Raw genomic sequence first — 25,205 nt, forward strand, 5'->3', positions numbered from 1 at the left:
AATGCATTCATTCCTTCCCCCAGGACTTCTAAATTTCATCCCATTTTGGCATCAGCTTGAAGTCTAGCATCTTGTCATCCAAATCAAGCCTAGGTGCAGATGAGGTTTCTTGGATGAGATTTTTTGGGGTAGTTTCTTGAGTGCCATTCCTCTGGATCTAAAGATCTGTGAACTAAACATACATGTTTGCGCACACACACGCACACACCATACAATGATGGGACAGGCATCGGAAAACCATTATAGATACTCCTATTCAAAAAGCTGGAAAATGAGAGCGCCTAGGAGAATGACTGGTCCATAGTAATTCTGAAATCCAGCCAGGCACATGTCACCTGTTCCTTATTCAGGGTTCAGTCTTACAGCCTGAGAATTGTCACCAAGTCTCTCAGCTCTGCCCTCTGGGCTTATGGTTTTTGTCTGAATCTTTTCTTCCTTTTTCCATTGAAAGAACTGTTTGCAACTAAGTAGCCTTCTCTGTTTGTTTTCCGCTCATTAAAAAAAAGATGGGGAATGAGGTTCAAAAGTCTCTTTTAATGTTGTGCTTTCTCTGCCCCTTTTCATTTAAGCTGGAAGTTCTTTACCAGACCAATTCTCTTAAAATTTTGTGGGTTTTTATGAATCCTCTTGGAGTTTACTCTATTAGACAAAAAACACAACCAGTCTCTTTAAGATAAACTCTTCTCTGTTTTGAGTTCCCTAAGAAACCTTAAATCTTTCTGAGGTCTTAACAAAGGGTTTTATGTTCTTAGCCTCATCTTTAGATAGATTACATTCTTGGCTTCATCCTTAGGTGTTTTCCTGACCGTGCTCAATATTTGATTTCTGCCCAGAAGCCATTTCTTAATTTTTTAATTGTCTACCGGGTTTTTTTTCACAGACAGTGAGAAGAAGCCAAGTGGTACTTTCATTATTCGACCTTGAAACTCCCTGCCTCAATCATCGAGTTCACCAGGTACATTTTTCTACGTCACCACAGACAACAAAGGTCCCAAAGCCAATGCCACATGCGTTATGCTTTGCTGCAACAGCACCTGCTTCCAAGGACCTAACTCTTGCTGCTAAACAGATCGCCCAAAAGTAGCAGCTTAACACAGCAACTGGAATTTTATTATCATCGATCACAGTTTTGGGGTTGACTGAGCTCAGCCAGGCAGTTCTCACTCAGGGATTGTGTGCAGTGGCCGCCACGGGCTGGCTGGGGCTGGAGTCATCCTGAAGATGCCCTTACTCACATCTGGCAGCTGGCAGCTGGCTGGCACACCTGCACACGGCCTCGCTGGGGCTGCTTGGCTTCCACATGCAGCACAGTGGCCAGGTGAAAGGAATAGGCAGAAGCTGGGTTTTTATGACCTAGCCACACAGAAGTCATACAGTATCACTTCCGATGCAGTCACCGGCATGCTCAGTTTCAAGGGGAGGGAACAGAGACCATCTTAGAAAATACAATCAATCACACAGGTTTCTCCCTTCCGTAATTTGTCTATCCTTAGGTATTTTCTTTCCTGCTCATTTTCTTGATGTTTCGTAGATGTTCTTTTGTATTTCTCTAGAAATTACTCCCTAGTCAATTTTTTTTTTCTTGGCAGCTGGCTGGTACAGGGATCCAAACTCTTGGCCCTGGTGTTATAAACACAGCACTGTCACCAATGGACCCAATCCCTAGTCGATTTTAGATGTTGCAAATAACTTTTCACAATCTGTTATTTCTTTTATAGTTTTGTTGTGATCTTTTTTTAATAGAAATTCTGAATTTTAGTATTGTTATATCTATCTGTATTTTTATTTATGGATGTGAGGGGTTTTTTTTTTCATTGAAGTAAAATTCACATAACTTACAATTAATCAACTTAAAGTGTACAATTCAGTGACATTGACTGTATTCACAATGTTGTGCAATGATCAGCTCTCTCTAATTTCAAAACTGTGGATGTGGTTTGAGGGCCTTAAGCTTTCTTAATTTAATCTTTTGAATATGGACTGTATACACATAGTTCAAAATGCAAGAGACAGCAAAGAATAGTGAGAGAAAAGACAGCCTCGTCCTTCCCACCCTGTCCTCCAGCTTTCCAGTACTGCTCCCGGGAAACAACTCCTCTGTTGGTTGTCTTTTTAGAGATGGTAGTTCTATACTGTCCTGCACCTTGCCTTTTTCACATAAAAAATACACCTTGGAATTCATTCTTTTTCCCAGCAGCACATATATTCTGTTATTACCAAGTCACCTATTATAGCAAAGGCCGATTCCAATCTGAGTTACCTCAAACAGTGATGCAGTGAATAACCTTGCAAATGGGTTATTTTGCATGTGTGCAAATATATGTTAAGGTAAACTCCTAGATCAAAGCTTATATACAATTGTAATTTTGCTATATATTGTCGAATTGCTCTCCATTGGAGTTGTACCATTTATTTCTCACCAGCAATGTCTAGAACCTCTTTTGGGAGTAGCCAGGGAAGGTTTCTCTGAAAAAGTATGATTTTATTTTATTTTTTTGAACAATTTAAAAAAATTTTTTCTCAACATACAATGTAGTTAAAAAGTATTGTTTAAAACTGAAGAAAGTAATGGAGAGAGGTCTGCAAAGATCTGTGGAAAGCGGGGTCCAGGCACTCTTCTGTTTGCAGTGCAAACAACCAGGGGCAGAAACGCCCAGTGGAAGTTCTCCTGGTGAGTTTAAGGAATTAGCAAGGAGGCCTATGTTGCTGGAGGTAAGTGAGCAGGGCAGTGAGTGGTGGGAGATGAGGATAGAGAAATTGAGAGATACGGAGACATGATGGCTGCACCCTGTAGGCCATTGTGAAGACTATGCTTTTACCTTGAGTGAGACCTGCCACTGGAAGGCTTGAGCAGAGGAGTGACATTAGATGACTTTTTTCATTTAATGTGATCAACTCTGACCACTATAGAGAATACGGTGAAACAGGGTGGGCAGGAGTGGAAACGTGGAAGTAGAGAGACCCACAGGAAGGCTATTGCAGGGAGTCAAGAAGATGATGGAAGTTTAGACCAGGGCAGTGCTAGCAGAGGAAGTCAAGTGTGGAGGTTCTGGAAACATTGTGAAGGTAGAGCCAAAAGGATTTGTTGACTGATTGGATGTGGAGAACGAGAGAAAGAAAGGGATTAAAACTTGGTCCTAAAATGATTGGCTTGAACAACTTGAGAGGTGGAGTTGCCATTTACTGTGATGGGGACGACTGAGAGGACAGTAGCTTGCAGGTAGGAGGATGCAGACACTTCGTTCATCTTAAACTGACAATGACTTTGCCTTTCAAGTGGCCGTGTCAAGCAGGTGATTGGGCATCCGATCCTGGAGTTCATGGCAGAGATCCAGATTAGAGATATTAGTTCAGGAATCATTCCTATACTTTACAAATGCTAAATTGTTTTATCTATGAGCATGGTATAAATACCTTTTATTTTGTTTGTCTTTTTAAAAAAATATTCTACTATAAGAGTTTACATTTTTCTCTGTAATGATTTTGTGCATTTGTTAATTTCCCAATTGCTCTATAGGGTTTATTGATGTCATAAAAGATATCTTTTCTATTATGTGTTCTAGTTGGATATTATTGGTATAGAGATATCTTACGATTTTTTTTCAAGTTTATCTTATATCTAGCCATCTTTCAGAAATCTTATTATTTCTATGTGTGATTCTTGATGGGTTTTCTACATAGATAAGTGTATCATCTGCAAATAAAGGTAGTTTTGCCTCTTCCTTTCCAATTACTATACCATTTATTTCTTTTTCTTCTCTTATTGCATTGGTAAGGACTTTCAGTACTCTGTTGAGCAGAAAAAGTCATACTAGGCATCTTTGCCTTGTTTCAGAACTAAATGGGAATGCATATAAAAATGTTCTTTATAACTGGCCATGTGACCATTGTAGAATTTTGGGAGATAGTCTCTTTTTTTCACATTTAAGATTTTATTCTGGTTATAAAACTAACTAATGAACATTGTAGAAAATCAGGAAAAGATTTTAAAAATTAGGAGAAAATAAAAATAAAGCATAATTTCATCACAATTAGGGATTATAAAGAGATTGTCTTTACCAAGTTGCGCAGTCTTCTTCTAATTTATTTGTTTTTGCTTTTGTTTTGTTTTTGGCTGCTGGCCGGTACAGGAATCAAACGCTGAACCTTGGTTTTATCAGCACCATGCTCTAACCAACTGAACTAACTGGCCAGCCTTCCTTCTGTTTTGATTTTAAGAAAGTTTCTATGTTAAATAGATATTGAAAATTACCAAGAACTTTTTCTTCAACTATTGAGTTAATCATGTGATTTTCACCCTAATACTATTATTGCTGAGAATTATACAGTTGAACTTTTTTTCAAAATTTCAAACTATTTTTGTATTTCTGCATGATTAGTTTCAGCTAGTTAATATTTTACTGAGGATTTTTGCTCTCATGAGCAAAGAGTTAATGAACCCATGCTTTTCTTATCTGTGGTTCATTCTCATCCACTTTTGGAATTAAAGATTTTATGAGCTTTATAAAATTAGTTGGGAATATTTTGTATCGAGTAAATATTCAAAATATATTTATGAGAACCTGCTGTGTTCCAGGTGCTGGAATATGAAACTTGTATTTAGAATATAAATAGGGATTTATATTCTAGTGGGAGAGGACAAACAATAAACAAGATACCATTTTCATTATTGCTTGGAGAGAAAAAAAAGGAAAAAATGAAATTAAATTAAAAAGCAAGGTAAACAAGTAAAATATTCAGTTTGGTAGATGATCGTAAATGCTAAGGAAAAAAATAAAATAGAGGAGAGGGAGGTGAGTGAGTTTCAATTTTATCTAGGGTGGATAGGCGAGGTCCACTGAGAAGATAACATGTAATCTTTCCCCTTTTATTGGTTTTCTCTAACAACTTGTATATGATAGGGATCATGAGTTCTTTGAAAGATTGGTAGAATTCTAATTAAAAAATCAGAGCCTTGGCTTTTTTGTCATGTGATACAGTTAGAGACAAAGGGGAGATATAAGGACCATTTCACTTTACATAATATTCCCTTTTGTTATATTTGTGTTTATAGTTATTTTCTCTTTTCATTATGAACTATATTTGTTTTTATGTTTTCTCTTTTTCATTATTATTCTTGTCAGATGTCTCTCATTCTTGTTAATTTTTTTTTTTTTTTTTTGTCTTTTTCGTGACCGGCACTCAGCCAGTGAGTGCACCTGCCATTCCTATATAGGATCCGAACCCGCGGCAGGAGCGTCACTGCGCTCCCAGCACTGCACTCTCCCGAGTGCACCACAGGCTCGGCCCTCTTGTTAATTTTTCTAAAAAAAAAACTTTTATTTCTTATTGAAGCACAATATCCATACAGAGAAGTGACACATGTCTGAACTGTACAGCCTGATAACCTGCATGGACAGAGTTATGCAATCAGTGCCTGATCAAGAAACATCATCATACATTGTACACATGTATTGAAATATAATTCTGTACCCCACAAATATGTATAATCAGTATATTTCAATACAAAAAAGAAAAGAGACAACACTGGAACCCCAGAATCCTCTTCCTGCTCTCTTCCAGTTGCTATGACCCCCAAGACCCCAGGAGTAACCACTGTCCCGACAAGAACCAAACTTTGATGTGGTTGATTTTGTTTATTGTATGCATTCGTTGTTCTTAACCTTCTTATCCCCTCTTTCTGTTCTTTGGATTTACTCTCGGTTTTTTCCTAGCCTCTTGAGTTGAATACATATTTTCTGTCTCATTTGCTGATAAGTGTTTTTAAAATGACAAATTTTCCCATAGTCCTATGTTAGCTGTATTTCACCAAATTTGACATGTAGTTTTATACTGTTATTCATTTCTATGTCTTCCATAATCCCCCTGTTTTTATTTTCAAGTTTTATTTAGTATTATGAAAATTTCTATACACACATATGATTAGTTCTATAATTATCCACGTAAAATTGATTTCTAGTTTTATTGCATTGTGCTCTGAGAACAATTGTCAGAATGATGTCAATTCTTGGAATCTATCAAGGCTCCCCTGTGGCTTTAGATATCATTAAGTTTCATGACTGTTGTATGTATCTCAAAACAATGTGTATTCTCTGTTTATCAGGTGTTAAATTCTAAATGTATTTATTAATCCCAGTTTATTAACTGTGTTATTTAAATCTTCTCTATTTTTGCTTGCTTTTTTACCTGGTTTTGGGTTGATCTATTCATTTTAAAGAATGTGTGATAAAATCTCCAATCCAGTTGTTGACTTACTATTTCTCTCCGTGGTTTTTATCAGTAATTATACTTTTTGAAGTTATGTTGTAAGGAAGATATACTCATACTTACTATATCTTCTTGATTATATTTCCTTTTGCCAGAATATAGTATCTTTTTTTGTCTATTATGAAGTTTTTCATATTAATTTCTATCTTGTCTAATATTAAAATTGCTACTCTGGCATTGTTTTGGTCCATATTTGCCTAATATATCTTTCTTTTTCCTTGTTCCCCCCCACTTTTTATTATAAAATATCTTTTCAGAAAAATACACAAAATATAGATGTTCAGCTTAATGAATTATTATAAAACTTGGGTAATGACCACTCAGGCAAAGAAATTGAACATTTCAATACCCCAGAACCCCACCAAATGCTTATTCCCCTCACAATGCTCCCAGCTCCCATCCACAGATAAGCTTTATCCTGATTTCTATGTAATCACTTCCTCACTTTTATTTATGGTTTTGTCACATAGATAAACATCCCTAAGCACAATAACCTAATTCTGCCTGTTTTACAATTTTGTACTAATATATTTAAATTTAACATTTTTAAACCCGTCTTTGCTCAATATTCCATCATAAGCGTGAGAATAGTCAGCTTGTCTGTGCTACTTATGGTTTGTTCATTTTTCAATGCTGTATACATTTATTTGTATAAATATTCCAATATACCAATATTTTAAATCTATTTTACTGTTGATGGACATTTGGGTTGTTACCAGTTTGGGACTACTATGAATAATGGGGCTACGAACCTTCTTGAATGTATTTCAGAATCCATTTGATGTTGGACTTTGGATTTGGTGAAATGCATTTTCTGTATCTATTGTGGTTTTTCATTTTAGTCTGTTACTATGGGGAATTACATCAATTAGTTTGAATGTTAAACAAACCTTCCAATCCTGGGAGAAAACCCACTAGTACATCATGTATTATTCTTTTTATGTATTGTTGGGTTCAATTTGCTAAAATTTTGTTAAGAATTTTTCCATTTGGCTGGCCAGTTAGCTCAGTTGGTTAGAGCATGGTGTTGATAACACCAAGGTCAAGAGTTTGGATCCCCATGCTGGCAATATTGGTTTGTAGTTATCTTTTCTTGTAATGTCTTCTGGTCTTAGTAACTTCCCCACTCACTTTTTCTCTCCTTTTGAGATCCAGTTTTCAAGGCCACTACATTGCACAATTCAGTGATTCTGCATTATTACCAATGATACAATTTCTACTTGTATCCATATATGCGCACATACACATATACATATATTTTTATTTATTTATTTTTTAATGTTTCCCCTCTCCTTGCCCCTTCTTGGTGCCTTCCGGTGAAATTTCTCACTTTGATCTTCTAGCTCACTGATTCCTTCTTCGTATCCATTTTCCTATTAAACCCTATATTTCCAATTAGTTTTTTTAAAATAATGGCTTATTCCATTACTTGTTACCAATAGCCTCTCTTATCTCTTCGAAGGTATTTATTATGCTTATTTGAAACTTCTGCTGTGTCTAGTCCATTCGTTCTGCTTCCCCTGATTACAAGCTGTTTAGTTTATTGTCTGACTTATAGTTGTTGGCTCTTTAGATGTCTAGTTATTTTCTCATGAGTTCGTATTCCCCTGGATACTAATGGCCATGTGTAGTGACCAAGGCCAAAGCTCAGGCCCTAGATTGTGCCCTCCTGGCGAGTGTGTGTGTCTACGTGTGTTGGAGGGGGTGGAGTTGGCGGCATTAAATTATAGGCCTCACAAGTCCCCATCTACCATCCCTGCAGGTCACCCTGCCCTTCATGAAACCTTCCTGGGCCTCTTCTCCAGCACTGCTCTTTTCCATGAGCCTTTTACTTTGGTTGTGATCACCTAGTCCTTAGGGAATAGAGGAGAGAAGGGAACACTTGGGGTCAGCCTGTCTACCAGCCTGTCTGCTCTCTGCTCCTCACCATAGCCAGATGTCTGTGCCTCTCTTTTATTGCTCCTGCACCGTGTTGCTTGGGAGAGGTGCAGGACTAGAGGGTGGTCAACCAGAGGCAATGTGGGGGAGGGAGAGGAACACCACCCAGCCGCTCTGCCCCAGGTCCCCTCCACCCACAGCCGCAGCCACACCCATTCTGCTCCCAGCTGCCAGTGCCTCCTGTCCCCAAACCCCACGCCTTCTGTCTCCCCAGGGATTTCTCAGTTCCACCTGCCTCCCTCTCTGTCCTGGCCTCTCCAGGGCTGGGTTCAGTGGTGTACACTCCAACTTCATCTAACTCTCCCAAGAACCCTGTGGCAGATACTAGTGTCCGTCTCATTCTGCAGATGAAGCAGCTGAAGTTTGCCTGCGACTCCACAGAAGCTAATTGAAATCACTGAGGCGCATCCCTTCTCCCCACCCCCAACAGCTGTAAGCCACTCGGAAGAGTATTTTGTCTCAGAGAATAAAGAAACACAGACAAGAGCTTTGCTTCACTCATTTCCAAACCCCATGGGATCTGGGATGGATAAAAGAATTGTGATGTTTCTGGTTTTCAGCAGACAGTGTTTAAGTCTTCCGTCCTTTTGTATCATGTGTCACTTTTTATGGTGGCTTAAATTATTTATGCTGTTTTGTTGAAAGCTAAGCACATTAGAGAAATTGTCAGTAACAGAAAGGTAGAAGGCGAACAGGCAGTTTAGATTGTGATAGAACATGGAATCTCCAACCCTGTGATACCTGGAAACTCTTTTGATGTAGGGTGTGTGTGTGTGTGTGTGTGTGTGAGAGAGAGAGAGAGAGAGAGACAGAGAGAGAGAGCGCTGATTGGTTGTCAGGGTTCTCTGGTCACCAGGTTTCTATTCCCTGTTCTCTTCACTGGTGGGTTTATAAACTCCTTGGAGGTTATTTCTCTACCTTTTGGTGTCTATGAAATGAGCATATCAAGGGCTGGCCAGTTAGCTCAGTTGCAACACCAATGTCAAGGGTTTGGATCCCCGTATTGGCCAGCTGCCACCCTCCCCCCCCCCAAAAATGAGTTTGTTACCTGTCAGTGTCACAGGGGTGGAAGGAAATTGTTGTTGTAAAGCCTTTTTTTTGTTTTCTGTTTTTTTAACTTTGAGCTTTTGTAAAGAAAAGCACGTTTTATTTATTTATTTGTTTATTTTTGGTGGCTGGTTGACCTTGGTATTACATGGCTATGCTCTAACCAACTGAGCTAACTGGCCAGCCCTAAAAGCACATTTTAAATAAATAGCATTAATTCTTAGCTATAAACACAAAGTCAGCTGTTTGTATAAATATTATAGATATAAATGCTTAGCTTCTTCTTTGGAGACACCTTGCTGTAGAAGGCTGGGCTTTATCATCCTTGAGTACCACAACCTCCTGAGGCCCTCAGTGATGCAAAAACAATTTTCTTTTCCAGTTTATTTCTTTAGGATGATTGAGAAATACTACAGCAGCCAAAGAGGCCTCAAGTGCTGTTCTCTCTTTGCTTATTGCCCCAGAAATCTGGGATGCAAACAATATTTAATTTAGAGCATTGCAGACCATCCTGCTATATGACTACTTATCTCAAAACTTTCTGCACATCCATTTAAATGGAAAAACAAAACCAAAAAATGGTTGAAGGGGAGATCAGATGAATAACGTTGGTGGATTAGGGGACAAGCACTGATGAGTATAAACTGAAAGATTCAATGAATGTTAAGAGTTTGAACAGAAGGTCCATGTGAGAAAATGGACAGAGAAAAATGTGGGCTCATTTGTAGATTAGGATTAAATCCAAACCCCAAATCCCAATTTTCTTATTAGTTGACTTGCTTGGGAACTCAATCAAGAAGGTAGCAAGTGAGGGTAGTGAAAATCAAGTTTCTTACTCATTTTCCTTTTGAGAAAATTGAGGTGTCCCAATTGAAGGGAAATAAGGAAACAAGTATTTTAAAAAGATAAGCAACTTCTGTTTCTATGATTGCCAGGAGTGGACTAAGGGCCTGAAATTGCTGCCAAGTAAACTCTTTAACTATAAACTAAATATATCATCTTTTTTTTTTTTTTTTTTTACAAATTGTATCTTCTTATTCAAGTACACACATTCTTGGCAGTGATGCAGGTATGACTTAATTTTGATGGGAAGTGTGTGAATGAACTTTTAAAGTAACACTTCTAAAACTGAGATGTTTGCAGTAGAGAGAATGAATTTGGTTGAATCAGCCACTCACTACTGATGGAATTTCAGATTTTTCTTCTCCTTTCTTTTTTTCTTAGTTAACACTTAGTCAATTTCTATTTGTTTGTTTTATGTATTATAAAAGGAATCCAGGGTTGTATTCAAGAACATGGGGTTTAGAGCCAGAGGTTCCTGGATTTGAATCCTGGCTCTACTACCACTGTTGACTTTCATTGTGAATAAATTAGTTAACGTCTGTATTAGTTTCCTGTGGCTGCTATAACAAATACCACAAACTGGGTGATCTAAAACAACAGAATTTTATTCTCTCATAGTTCTGGAGACCAGATGTCCAAAGTCAGTATCACTGGGCTGAAATCAAGGTGTCCATCAGGCCATGCTCACCCTCCAGAGGCTCTGGGAGAATCCATTCCTTGCCTCTTCCAGTTTCTGGTCACTGCCAGCATTCCTTGTTTTGTGGCCTCATCTCTCCAATCTCTGACTCCGTGGTCACGCCGCCTTTTCCACTTCTGTAAATGTAGTCAAATCTTCCACTGCCTTCCTCTTATAAGGACACATGTGATAATCCAAGATAATCTTTCCACCTCAAAATCTTAATTTGCTCACATCTGCAAAGCCCCTTTTTGCATATAAAGTAATATTCACAATTCCAGGGATTAGGACCTGGTACTTCTGGTGGGGGAGCATTTTTCAGCCTTTATAACCACTTTTGAGTTTGCTATTATGTGAATTTGCAAGAAATAAGAGGACCTATTTTATAGGGCTGTTGTGAAGATTAAAGAGATAATTACTGTGAAGTGCTTACTACAGTTCTTTGTTTGTAGCAAATGCTCAATAAATACTAGGCACCATCATCACTGTTATCACCATCATCACCATCATCGTCTGTATTTAAATTCTTCCTCTCTCTGTAGAGGGAGAAAAAAATCCAGTTAAGTAGAGAATGCTAAGATATCAAAACCTGCAGATACTTTAGAATTCAATTTATTTACTCTAATTGCCTTATTTTGTAGACCAAAAACTGAAGTCTAGAGACATTGATTTGCCCTGTCCCCACAGCTAGGATGTAGCAGATTCATTTCATCATAACATTTTAGACAGATTGAAGTCTGGCTTGAGGAAGTAACCGCTTGAGCTAAAGCCGACCCGTCATCATAACATTTTAGATGTTGTCGTTCTATAATCTGTAGATAGGAAAACCCAAGGGAAAGGAGTGATAAGGGATGAGAGAAAGAGAGAGAGTATTCATTGAGCTCCAGTCTCTTGACTTGAACGAGACCATGGCTTAATTATTATTAACATGACGGTGCACCAGACATTGTGTTTTTACACTTACACCTTCATTCGACTCTCACAATGTGAAGGGTGAGGTAGGTATTATCTTCATCCCATTTTAGACATGAGAAAACCAAGGAGTTTTCTTGAGAAGGTTATGTGACCTGCTCAATGGCACATAGCAAGTGAGAGAATTAGAATCCAAGCAGTCCAGCTGGAAAGGCCACGGGCTCTTAAGCCCTCTCTAATCTCTCCTTTCCAGTAGATGCTTTCTCTCAGCATGAATTATATATTCATGTCATGTGGTTGAGCTCTAAGCAAGAGTAACATCAAGTTCAATTCACAGGAGGCACTGAGAGCTGGAGTGTTGGGGCCATCCTGCCTTCTGGATCCTTTCCTTAGATTGGGGATTTGGGGATTGATGGAGATGATGGGGTTGCCTGAGACGGCATGACTCTCCTGTGCACCGTTTGGCCATGGGCATTGTGCTTTGAGCTCTCCATTTTGCCTAGAATGTCCCTGTTCTTGTGTTCCAGGGATCCCTCCTGGCTACTGGGCTCTTTCTCATGCCCATTTCAGGCACTGTCTCCTGCCCGTGTGTTCCAGGGCCATCTGTCACTGGCACAGCAATTCCAGTAAACAACCATTTGGTCTCTTTAATCACGGCTTTAAGACCAAAGTTAATTGATAAAAGGTTGTTCTTAATTAGTTCAAATGCCTGTTACAGAAAAATGATACACAAACTGCAATTCAGAAGAGGGGAATCTACGCAGAATATTCTTATCTGGCTGAAATGATAGATCCCTAGTCATGACCACGGAAAACGGCAAGACACACTGATTACATACAGGTCTGATGGTGTGTGCAAAGAGCCAACAGCTGATTAAAACAAAGTCTTGAATTAGCCATTGGGAGTTAAAAGAACATACCAAATTAAAATTTTCCATTCTTTGAGTCTTTTCAAAAATATCGGTGTTTGGGTCTTGATGTGTTCCTTCTGCATGGATTGATTGGTATTTTCTATGTGGTCCTCAGGGCCGTAGTGATCTCTATGATTCTGCTAACCTGCAGCTAACCTGATGTACATGTTACTTGGTAAACTGATTTTCATTTAAATATAATTGGACGATTGGGGGAAAAGGAAAAAAATGACGCCGCTTGATTTTGCTATTGCCTTTGGGGACCTTAGAAAATGTGGTCTGGCAGGCTTTTTTGCTTTTCAAGGCTGTCTAGAAGACTAGAAACTTATTTTCAAAAGTGTCACCTTTGCCCTGTACTCTACATGATTTTGAAATTACTTTTCTAGAATTGCATTTACATCCTGCAGCATGATTTTGACTATTTTAGTCGGTGTCAGACATTCACGTTTTGTATTAATTTGGTTTTTGAAAATAGCCGAGTCATTTGGACCCTCTTGTCCTCAGATAGCTATGTTTTTTGAAATCTTACATATGGTTTTAAAATTTTAATCTTTATTGGCATAAGCCTCGCTGCTTCTAGCACTGCACTCCCCCATTTCCAGTTTGATCTTTCTATTTTCATGAGCTAAGATTTTCAGGCAATGGAGCTTGCTAGGATCCTGGTGAAAAATCAACAGAGACACTAAATGCGTGCTTGAGAAAACTTCCGGTGGGTAAGGTGCGTACATTTTGTAGCACCTATTTTGGCTGATTTTCTTTTTGTTCCTTTTGGATTCTGGGTAGTTAAAGCCTCCAAATAAAAGTCAGTTCTCAGCAAACTAGAGATTTGCTGTGCTCATTTCCTGATGGAGTGGACTAACCCTTTCTAAAATATCTTCCAGTTTTGATTCTCTGATTCCGAATAACCTCGGCATATGTGGTGTCACTCACTGTGTATTAATATTAATGAATCAAACCAAATTGCATTCTGTTTGTTCAAGTATTCACTGGTCAAACCAGATTTGTCTTCAGATCCTTGTCGTCGTTACTTAATACAGTGTTTAACACAATCTATAAACACACACTTATATAAACTAGACATTGATTAATTAATATTTACAAAGACTTTGTGTAGGAAAACAGATATTTTCTAGATGTAACAGGGTAGAGAGACTCCTAGAGTCCTATGTCCAAAAATATAAGCAGTTCCTATTTTTAGTCATGCAACATGATCTGGGACTTAAGTACATGTGTTACCCGACCTTGGTTAAAATAACCAGAAAATAATTCTCTTTATGGGCACGGACAGTCCTGCAGAGGATTGCACTCTTAATTCTCCCAGAAATAAAAATGGGCTCTTCCTACATTTTTGTCAGTGCAAGTGTCAGCATGGGGCTGTTTTGAGTGAAGATGGATTCTGAATCAGGAAAGAATTCCCATCACATATTTACCAAATGTTTGGCCAAGATGCAGTGGCCTTTTGCAGTGCAGACTGTGATGTGAGATTACTGCATCTTAAAACCAGGTCAGGGAGGATTATGGCTTACTGTCTCCCGCCCACTTGGCCCCTCATGCCTGGCCCAGCTGCCATGGGTCTGTCCTCGTTCCCTCTGATCCAGCTGTCGACCCAGTCTGCAGAGGATTACTGGTGGTATCACAGCTAGGATGCCTCTGGACAAGTATCATTTTAAAATTATGAGATATTTTTTAACAGGCAGTAAAGTATAGGGACTAACATAATGGTACCCATCCATGTACACACCACCCAACTCTATCAACGTTTCTGTCATTGGGTCATTTTCTTTTTTCTTCCAAGAAATAAAATATTACAGATACAGTTGCAGCTTCCTGTGTTCTCCTCTCTGGTTTCTTTCTTTTCTCTCTCCTGGGGTCACTCCTATCCTGAGTTTGGGGATTTCCATTCTCAGGCATGTCTTCACATTTGATTATGCATGAATGTAGTTGTAAATGGTACAGTATAGTGCTCTCATGCATGTTTTAAACTTTATGTTTAAATGGCATTATCCTACACATATTATCCTGCAACCATTGTTATTATTATTTTGCTCCGTATTACGTTTTTGAGGTTTAGTCACCATGCTAGCTATTTACCTATTGTTTCTCAGCCCTGTACCCACCCTTCTATACTCTATGTTCTTTTCAGGTTCCTTTGCCAGTTGGTTTCTCTTTGGCTCCAACAGGAGCTACCAGACTAGAAATGAGGAGAGAAATCTTAGTTCTTCTTTCACTTTTGTTCTTTTCCCTTCTTCTGGTGCTTTTCCCTGACCCAGCAGCCTCTCCTCCACCCCCCACTAGCTTCAGGAACCCCCTCCTCATCTTTTCTCCCAACTTAGGGATGTGGCACCTGCCTGCAGTTTCTAGGGTGTTAGTTATCATTTCTTCTCTTTTTGTTTCTCTTTGAGACTGGCAGCAACTGGATAACCAATTTCTCTATTAAATCTCCCTGAATGGGCCCTGGCTGTTGTAGACATGCTGTAGCTCTGGATCATTTGCTTTTAACTGCTGCATAGTAATCCATTACATGACTGTATTACAATTTATTCATCTATTTTCTTGTTTTGGTGAACATTTCACTTTTTCCCCATTACAAACAATGTTGCAAAGACTGTTCTTTTACTTGTTTCCTCATCTACATATGCAAGTTTCCCTAGGGTATGCACTTATGAGAGGAATTGTTGGGTTAAGGGGCTGTGCTCTTCTTCCATTCGCCTAGCTCTCACACAGTTTTCAAAGTGATTGTACCATGTCACTCCCTTATGTCACTTGGTATCATCAGACCTTTCATTTCTGGCAACCTGATGGTTGTGAAATGGGATCTCATTTCCAGTGAGTGAAGTGTCTTTTCGTACCTTCCTCTGTGAATTGCCTATTCATACTCCTTGCACATTTTTTTTTTTTTTTTGGTTAGGTTGTATGGATTTGTATTACATGGATTTCTTCATATATTCTGAATACGTCACTGGTTAAATGTATTGTAAATATATTTTCCAATCTATGGCTTGTTTGCTTTGTTTATGATATCTTTTGTTGTATAGAAGTGATTTTTAAAATTATAGACATGTTCATCAGTCTTTTGTGGTTAGTGATTTTTGTCTCTTGTTTAAGAACTTTTCTCTATCTAAAGGTCATAAAGATATTTTTTTCTACTAAAATGTTTACAGCTTTCCTTTTTGGATTTAGGTTTTTATTCTACCTGAATCTATTGTTTGTATGATGTGAGGTAAGGATCAGATTTTTTACCATATAGTTAAGCAATTTTTCCAGTGCCACTTATCATTTTCCCACTGATTTGTAATGCCAGTGCTGTCATATGTTATATTCCCATACCCATGTGGTCTGATTCCAACTGCTGTTCTGTTACATTTCTCTATTCGTATACTCTTGTGTCCATACAACACAGTTCTAATCAGTACAATGTTACAGAGAATCCATACAACACAGTTCTAATCAGTACAATGTTACAGAGAATCCATACAACACAGTTCTAATCAGTACAATGTTACAGAGAATCTTGCTAATTTATGGGCAAGTTCTCACACCTCATTCTTCACAATTGCTGAGTGGCTTTGTTCTATCATGATTTTTAAAAAAATGGACATGGAGTAGATTTATCAAATGAATTTTACTATTGTCTTGTCAAGTTCTCTGAAAAATCCTGTTGAAATTTTGATTGGAATTACATTGTTTTTAGATCAACTTAGATAGAATTGACATCTTTATTTTATTTTATTCCTGTCCTCAAATAGAGAATAAAGAATACAGCTCCATTTATTTAGATCTTCTTTAATGTATTTCAATACAGTTGTATACTTTTTTCCCACATGGATCTTGCTCATTTATCCTTAAATATTTAACTATTTTTATTGCTATTTTTTAATGGGATCTTTTAAAAAAAAATCGCATTCTCTAATTGGCTCTACCTAATGAAAAGGAACATTTTGGATTTTTGTATATTGACTTTTACCCAGAACCCTTATTAGTTGTAATCGTATGTCCGTATGCATCACACTAATAGATCTTTTGATGTCTCCTTGCATCCCAGGGATAGCCCTACCAGACCATGGCCAAATTCAATTTTCTAGTTTTGAAGAGGTGCTTTTGCACACAATCTATAATCTGAAAAACTAAATGGCTGCGCAGAGTGACTTTATCTGTCAGAGGGGCAAAAGGCTGATGTAGAGCAGGCTGTTTTGGCCTTGGAACCTAGAGCAGCCTCATCTGCCTCTGTTGATCATTCTTTGCATGTTTTTGCTGAATTCTTCGAGTGCTGGTTACCACCACACCCCCTTCACTACGTTTTAGGTTCTTTTTAGACTGAGTTCCATTGAGAGCTGAACAATATTGACTAATCATCCAGTTTTTTGTAACTCTCCGTGCTGCTTATCATATACTTAGGCAAAGAACTCCAAGCTAGGACAAAGTGGTGTCTACTGATGAATTCATGAACTTCTGTTTATTAACCCATTTTTGTCTTGGACTTTAGGAAACTAAGCTGAGTTATATGCTCAGTGGTAGCATATTTCCTTGACTCGGGGTTTTTAATATTTTTCTTTCTACACACTCGCCTTATTCAAACAGTTTTTTAAATAGCCTTTTATTACTTGTTTTTATTTATTATTATGAATTATATTTTAATGCTATACAGTTTTATTGCTTGTGTGCTTCAGTGTACGCTATATCAAATCCTTTTGTGGGTAGATGAGTTTAAATTCTAAATAAAATGAGAAATGTTCAATAAATGTTGAGTGGATGGAGAGTCTGGGGACTCCAGAGGTGGTGGAGATTTTCCAGAATCATTAGCGTAGAAAATTAATTTTGACGTTTTAGTGTGTATGCTTGTAAGTAAGGCCTTTTACACCCAATAATACTGTTTTGAATTCAGGGGGAAAATCTGATTTTACTTTCAGTTTCTGCTAGTAAATCAAAAAGCATTTCACAGCCTTATAAAGTAATGGTGTTTGGCATGGGCATGATAATTGCACATTTACCATTGAATATTATATTTTATTAAGTACTGAATTGAACTGTTCATGAACAGTTGTGGGGTTTTTCTTTGGAGCTGAATAAAATCTGATTTTAAAAATCGCTTCTAGAGCTCTAGTGCTCTTCGGGTTTCTGAATTCTAGTAACCCTCCTTCAAGGACGTCTCCCAGAGGGGAGCCCGGTTCATTCACTCAGGGGCTATAGAAAGTATTTTGTTCCCCTACTCACAGCCTGGTCTCCCAAGGAGACAAGCTGAATGCCCACTAAGTCATGCTTTTCTATTACTCATTCCGCCTTTTCTCCCAAGGTGGCGTGTGGGAGGTGTTGTGCCCGGGTTCGATAAGAATAGGCCGGGAAGCTGTCCGCGGGATACACGCATCCTCTGCGCGGTTCAGTTCCGACTGCGCCCTGCTCGGCCGGTGCAACGTGTGAAATGTTTTCCAAAGGGACAATGACTCCACACACTCGGCCGCCTCTCATATTAATCTCAGCTCCTCCACGGGCGTCTGGACCCTCCCCAGTCCCCACTCGACCACTCTTTTGTCTCCTTACAAGGCGGATTATCGGGTTGGCTAGGCGCGGCCACTGCCGACTAACGCCCTTTGGGGGGGTCACTGGACGCCAGCTTCGGCCACCCTGCACCCCCGCCAGCTCCTGCGCCACCAGGGGGCGCTCGGGTGTCTCCAAATCTCCTTGCAGCATGCCCCCCGCTACTCGGCTCCCCCTGCGATTGGCCGGCCCTTCCGAGCTCTGTGCTCTGATTGGTTACTGCTCGCGTCAGTCGCGGGCGCCGGGCGGGCCGAGGTGACGCTCCGCGGCCGGTCTCGGGGCGGTGTCCCGCGCCGGCGGCTGCCGGGGGAGTTTCGTGAGGACCGACGCGGGGCGGCCAGACGGCAGCGCTACAGGGAAGCACCCGTGCGCGTCCGAGCCGCTCCCGGTCTGCCGCGTCCCGGCCTTCCGCACTCCCGCCTTCCGCCCGCCGCCACTCTCGATGCGGGGCCGGGCGGCTGCGTGATGGGGCTGCGGAGCGGCGCCCTGCGGCTGGCGGCGGCCTCTGCTCGCGCTGAGGTGCGTCGGTGCCCGGCCCCCCGCGTCCCCGCGCGCCGCGGCGCCTGCTGACCCGGCCGGCCCGCCTGCCCGCCCGTGGGTGCGTCGGTCCGCAGCGCGGCTGAGGTAAAGCGGCGGGGCAGGCGGCGGTTGGCGACCTGGGGAGGGGGCCGCTCCCTGGGGGAGGGACGGCCGGGCGGGGGTCGGGGCGGGGTACGAGGGGAGGAAGCGCCGGGCGCGAGCGGGCGGCGGGCACGCCTGGGGGGGGCGGCAGCCTCGCCCTCGGCCGGAGGGAGACCCCTCCCTGGGCCGGCGCCGGGCTTGCGTCCAGCGGCCTGCCGGGTCCCCCGCAGTGCCCCGCACCGGCCCTCCGTTTGCCTGGGCTGCCTGCCGGGCCCCGGCTGTGCCCTGCGGTCTCTGGGGTGACGGCGCCTCTCCGTTGGAAGCCGTCCTTTCTTCTTTCTCCTCTCCCCTCTCCCCCATTATGTTCGCGTCGGGATTGGGCCGGGGAGGTGGCTGTGCCCTTTTGTCAGGTGAAGGTGGGAAAGCGTCGCGCGGCACGGCGGGAGCCGGGGCACAAGGACTGGGAAAGGGGCGCGATGGAAAGGGAGGGGGCGTGTTGGACGCTGGCCAGCTGCGCGGGAGGCTGGCGTGGTCTTGGCGTTCAGCAGACCAGGATTACCCCGGCAGCCATATTGGGAGGATGATCTGACAAATCCTTTAGGAGCCAGGTCCGGTTGCTGGAAGGCACCGAGTGACAGCCCTGGCAGCTTTCAGGGTGACTGGCCAAACCAGTAGCCAAGTTGTGGGGGTGGGGAGGCTGCTCGAGCAAGCTCGTCATTGTTCGTACAACACAAAACATTCCCGTCCCTGAAACCAGAACTGAGCTCCCAAATCACTCTTTTCTTCTTGGTGAATTATTAAATGGGCTTCCAAGGTAAACTGCCTTCAAGATTCCATTCTTGTTATGGTGAAATTCTGTGTTTCTGTATTCATCTTCTATGTCCAGTGCTGTGGCTGTAGAAGGCCTGTTGATGCCTTACACGTGCATAGGCAAATCCGAGGGTTGTTAAGGCCACTTGACCAGTATGGAGGCCTCGAGTTAATATATTGCATTGGATGGATAGATTTTCAGAGTAGCTCAGCATGCAGAGAATTAATAAGATTAAGGGTTCAGATCCCAGGACCAATCCATTAAAAAAAAAAAAAAAGTAAACTGGAATATTCTGGTAGTGGGGGAGGTAGCAGCAATATTTCTGAAGACAGATCTTTGTGGAATCTCGAGGTAGCTGAAATTAGATTGTCAACAGATCCCTTGCTCATATATCTCTTACTGCTCTAGGTAGCTGTTCTGCCAACACTGAACATGCTGCTCTGTGTCATGATGTGTCTGTCTGAGCCGGATCAAAGTGTGGTGATTGGATTTGAATGACTCCAAAGAAGTGATATCATGGTGGATGTTTTATTTAAAGGTTGGCATTTCATGCGCTTAGCTTAGTCATAACAGAATCTTAACTGGTATCTTCCTCTAAGAAGTGAGGTGGTGCTTTCTAATTAAGTTGGTATGGTTGTTGGATTATAAAGCAAGTGGGGTTGTTAATGTACTGCTTGAGGATGTAATATGAAGATCGCACATATGTTGGTGTTGTAAAGCAGATCTGGAAATGATCAGTATGGAAATGATCACAAATGTTCAGCATGGGCCTGTAAACCTGTCTTTTCCTGTGTCTTAGGCATGGACAGGTCCTGGCGAGATGGCATACCTGCTTTCTTCTTTGTGCTCTTTGCTTTCATTCAGACTCTATTTCTTAATGAATACATTCTTATAACTTCTTAATTGAACTATTTAAAAAATTTCAGATAAGCTTTTCTAAGAAAAGTTAACACTTTATTTTTTGTTATTTTTATCATTGGGCTTTCCTTTTAAAACTTGTGGAATCAAATATGGCTTAAACAGAAACTAGTGTTTTTTGCATTACATTAATATGAGAAATACAGAATGTCTGTTTTGAAATTCTGTGCCCCAAATAAGAAATATTTCTAAGTCTTGATTTTTGCAGTTGCTTTATTAGTGTAAAGATCTGAAAAATTGTGGTTAAATATAAAAAATATAAACAATTGTGGTTAAATTTCAGCATTTGATAAAGTCAGACCTGATTGTGAATCTGATATGGAGGCAAGATTTTATGAGTCTGTGCAGCTCTGCTCTGATGAATGTTTTTCCAAAATTTATCCAATTAAGTACAGCTTTTAAGGCTTAGAACAGACTGTTTTTCCTTTTCAAGACCAGTTATGAATGCAGTTTTCCTTTTTTCTCTCTTTCCTCTTAACCATTTGAGTTTGTATAGAGAATAAAATGCCCGAGAAGAGTCTGCCAACAGTGTTTCCAAGGCCAAAGCTTTGCAGCCCATTTTCCTGCTGTGGTCTTGTCCTGGGTACAAAGTAAAAGAGAACAATGGGCCCCCTGCCTGCTTGTTTGTAATCCCCTTCTGAGGCTGCTAATCATAGCAAGTCTTTTCCAGGAGCAAACATGTCCCTTTGGTCTTATAAACTGACATGATGTAATTTCACAAGGCTCTGAAGTTAAAGGTATATCATGTCTACTTCATGTAGTTCTCTTTGAAAGATGACCTTGTTTGAGCAGATACTGGTGAATTTCTGGATTCCATAAGAGAGAGTGAATAAATATGCACACTCGTAGTACTTTTTTTTTTTTTTTGGTGCAGCTCATCAGGATAGAAGAGAAATTAAACAGATGTGACTGTGATAGAAAAAACCTGCAAAAGGTACCTTGGACTTCTCTGAGTTGGACTTTTTGGTTACTGGCCCAGCAATTCATTTATGCTCACTTTTACTACAGTCATTACCAGTTAGTAGAGAGTGCGTATAGTAATTTAGTTCTTTACCCTTAAGGAACTTACGCTTTACCATTTGTATACAGATATGGTGAGATAAGATCAATTCCAATTCCTTTCCATTTTAGTACGATTTAGTGTACTGTTCCCCATGCTGTGGTGGTTTCCATGATTTTCACAGTCAGAGCCTTTTTCAAAACTCTGTAATGTCATGTAATATTTGTGGTCTAATACTCAGTTCTTATGGTTGTTTTGTGGTTGTATATATGAGTATGACTTAAGTCACAAGACTATAAATGTCTGAAAAATTTAAAAATATTTTTTATATTTAATATCACATTGTTTACGCCAAAACTTATCATTAAACTATACCATCCTCTATTATTGCATTCTTTGGTGACTTTGATTCTTGGCTTACTTCTCCCTTCTATCCAAATTTTTGACATTATCTTGGCAGATGTTGATGACTGTGTAAATAAACAATAACAGTAAAAACAATAATGATAAAATAACTTACTCATATTGAGCACTTCTGTGTGCCAGGCTCTTTTCTAAGCTTTTTACATTTATTAACTAATTTAATCCTTATAACAACCATATAAAATAGATACTATTATTATCCCTGTTTTACAGGTGAAACTGAAACAGAGGCTAAGTGACATCCCTAAGGTCACTAGAACTAGGAAGTTCACTATGCTGAACTTCCTTTGTAACTACCCTTAACCTTAAAATTCCTTGACTTCAGCTCAAGTAAACTTTGGCATCATTCTGTCCAATAACTCAGTATTGTGACCACATCTTCTAATGTGTTATCACTTTCAGGTCTCAAATTTGCCTTCAGATCTTAAATTCCGATAATGATAATTTACATCTCTTACTTTCATAGTCTCTTTTTGTGTGTTCTGCCTCAAGACTCCTAGTCCATCAGCCTCTTTCATGCTTTACTTCTTTTCCTTTCTTTTCTACACTGTGACCTCTGTGGTGCATTCCTTCAGGTATTTTCTTACTACCACTTGGAGTTTTTATTCTTCCTTATTATTTTGCAGGACCCAACCTCATGTCATTGCCGATGCCAACTTCATATCATTCCTACTGTCCTTACTCTTGGTTCTTACTCTCTGTCATGGAGAAACCTCATACAGTGCTGGGGATGAGTGCTACGATTGATGTGTGGTCTGAGTTCTCCCCTGAGTCTGTCTTTGGTGTCAGTTGAAGCAGTAATGATCATTTCCCACCCCAGTTCTCTAAAGTTGCTTTTGTAAAATCTTGACATCTTGACCACCTGACTGCCCATGCCTGGTAGAAAATCTCACCTACCACCTCATAGGAAAAAAAGGCATGAACTCTCTGAACTTCCTCTTCCTCTATTCACAAACTTCTCTGCCGTCTTTCTTCCCCTCTTTCCTCCACTCTGAGAAAGAGGTTACTCTCGCTGACTTCAGTTAATCCCTTGGCCTGTGTTCTGGATATCACTGCCTTCTAATCTTTAGGGACTTGCTATATTGGTTTCTCATCTTTCTCCTTTACTACTTCTCCACTGTCCCTTGAACACACCAGGCACAGTCCCACCTTAGGGCTCTTGCTCTGATTCTTCTGCCTGGAATCTGCTTGACTAGCTCCTTCACCTTTTTCAAGTCTTTGCTTAAATCTCACCACCTCAACAGGCCTACGTTGAATTGATTTATGCACCTGCACAACACTCTTCCTCACCACACTCCTGATCCCCCTGACTTTGCAGTACTTTCTCTCCTTCATAATGTCAAAGGCCTTTCTTAAAAAAATAATTCATCTGCTTTCCAAATTGAGAACATAACATTAAAATGTAACTAAACTAAGTCTTTTCTATGAAGGATATAACTAATGTCATTCAGGTATGTAACTTTATATAAAGATAAATCTGAATATCTCCACAGAAAACTCATTATTCAACCCTGGTGAGAGCCTGCAATACTTGTATTCTGCATTGTCATCTAAAACAAAACATACCTGTGAAACTTTGAGTATGGGTTTCTCATGTGGCAAGACTGACACATTGATGATACGTGGAAAAGTCTGACCTGTATTCTTGCCCAAATGGTGAGCTACTTCCCAAGTTGCTCCCATGTAAGCTGCAAAGGTGTGGTCAGGACAGGAGCAGATTTCAGAAAGGCAGAATCTTGATTAATACCAAATTTTAATTAACCTTTGATTGAAACTTACCATTTCTATAAGTTTGTAGAAAAGGTGTAGAAATGGTTGAGTTCTAGGGGTAGGTGTTGTCATTCATTTCGACATTTCAGTGGAATGTTGGGATTTGAGTGGCAGAGTTGCCAGTGGATCTGAAAAAAAAATCTGTAGGAGGTAGCTTCAGGTATTAGGACTACTTGACTTAATTGGTAGAGTCTAGTATTTTGGGTAGATTTGACCCCACCCAACAAATTTAAAAAGAAAAAAAAAAGAAAAAAAAAAAAACTTTCGTTTAGAATATTTTAAGCCATGGGCCATAGGAGCTGTTGTTTCTTGATGCACCTCTAGGTTTATGAGAATAAAACCATATCACCCGTGAAAAGGAGGATAGAATTTTTGCTGAGTATCTGCAGGGAATTGGTTCGAGGACCGATACCAAAATCCTCAGATGCTCAGGTCCCTTATATAAAGTGGCATTATATTTGCATGTGACCCACACATATCCTCCCATGTACATGAAGTCATCTCTAGATTACTTATAATACCTAATGCAGTATAAATGCTATGTAAATAGTTATTATACTGTATTGGATTTTTACTTGTATATTTTTTTATTGTGTTTTGTTATTTTTTATTTTTTTCCAAATATTTTTGATCCTCAGTTGGTTGAACTGCAGTTGCAGAACCTGTGGAAATGGAAGGCCCACTGTACTTGATTTCTTATTTGCAGTGGCAGGAGGACATGTTTGTCTAATAATCTAAAAATTGAATCAGGTTATTTTAGATAGCAGTTAAAAGGAAACAGTTGAGTAGCCTGACTGAGCCTGCTCACCCATATTGGAGGTTGGAAATCTGGTCTGTCAGGAAACTATTCCTGTGAAGTTTTATTCTAGGCATTTGGTTAGAAAGAAGAAAGAAGCTCTTCTAATGTGATCTATTTTGAACATTCACAGTGTAGCCCATGGCTGATTTTTATCTGTAGAGTCAAAGATCAGGAATAGACATATCTCATACAGACACACAAATAAATTCTTACATTTTGGGGGGCCATTTTATCAGTATAGCCATGGTCTATCCTAAAACCTTCTCTGTCCTCATGGAAAATATTAGCCTGAGAGATGCAAAAATGTTATATAAGAATGAGTTTTTCGTAGCATCTCAGTAGGAACTGTCTAGCTACGGAAATTTACTTCTGGGTACCAATTCTTTAAATTATAATTTGTTCTTTAAGATGTAATTCAGTGGAAGAGATTATCTTTTAAATAAACTACTTGATGTAAATTTGTCACTGTATAGAAAATTGTGCAAATGTCGAATTTAAAAGACTACTTCTTGCAAAATCTATATTTAATTCTAACAAACATATACTGAATAAAGTATCAAGGTAGAGAGTTACATGAACTACTGACTGTAACGTAGGATAGAATGAAATAAATAGAAAAATGAGCACTCAGTAGAGCTGTTTTTTAGGTTACAGGATGGTGCTGAGAATATCAAAGTCCAGGGTTAGATCCCTGTACCATCCAGCCAACAAAACAAAAACAAAAACAGTTTATAAAC

The 25,205-nt window shown here is 39.9% G+C and overlaps 1 protein-coding gene across 15 annotated transcripts in view; it reads left to right on the top strand.

The window, feature by feature from the left end:
- Nucleotides 1-18,564: 18,564 nt before the first annotated feature.
- The window catches only part of KIF1B (kinesin family member 1B), a 133,954-nt gene continuing 127,313 nt past the window's right edge, over nucleotides 18,565-25,205 (top strand). For 14 of the 15 annotated variants that reach the window (XM_063106851.1, XM_063106854.1, XM_063106862.1 and 11 more), the window contains exon 1: nucleotides 18,664-18,750. The gene's annotated coding sequence lies outside the window, so the exon portion shown is untranslated. The other variant, XM_063106852.1, reaches the window with a different exon arrangement.

This window comes from Cynocephalus volans, chromosome 8, assembly GCF_027409185.1.
Source record: "Cynocephalus volans isolate mCynVol1 chromosome 8, mCynVol1.pri, whole genome shotgun sequence".
NCBI lineage: Eukaryota > Metazoa > Chordata > Mammalia > Dermoptera > Cynocephalidae > Cynocephalus > Cynocephalus volans.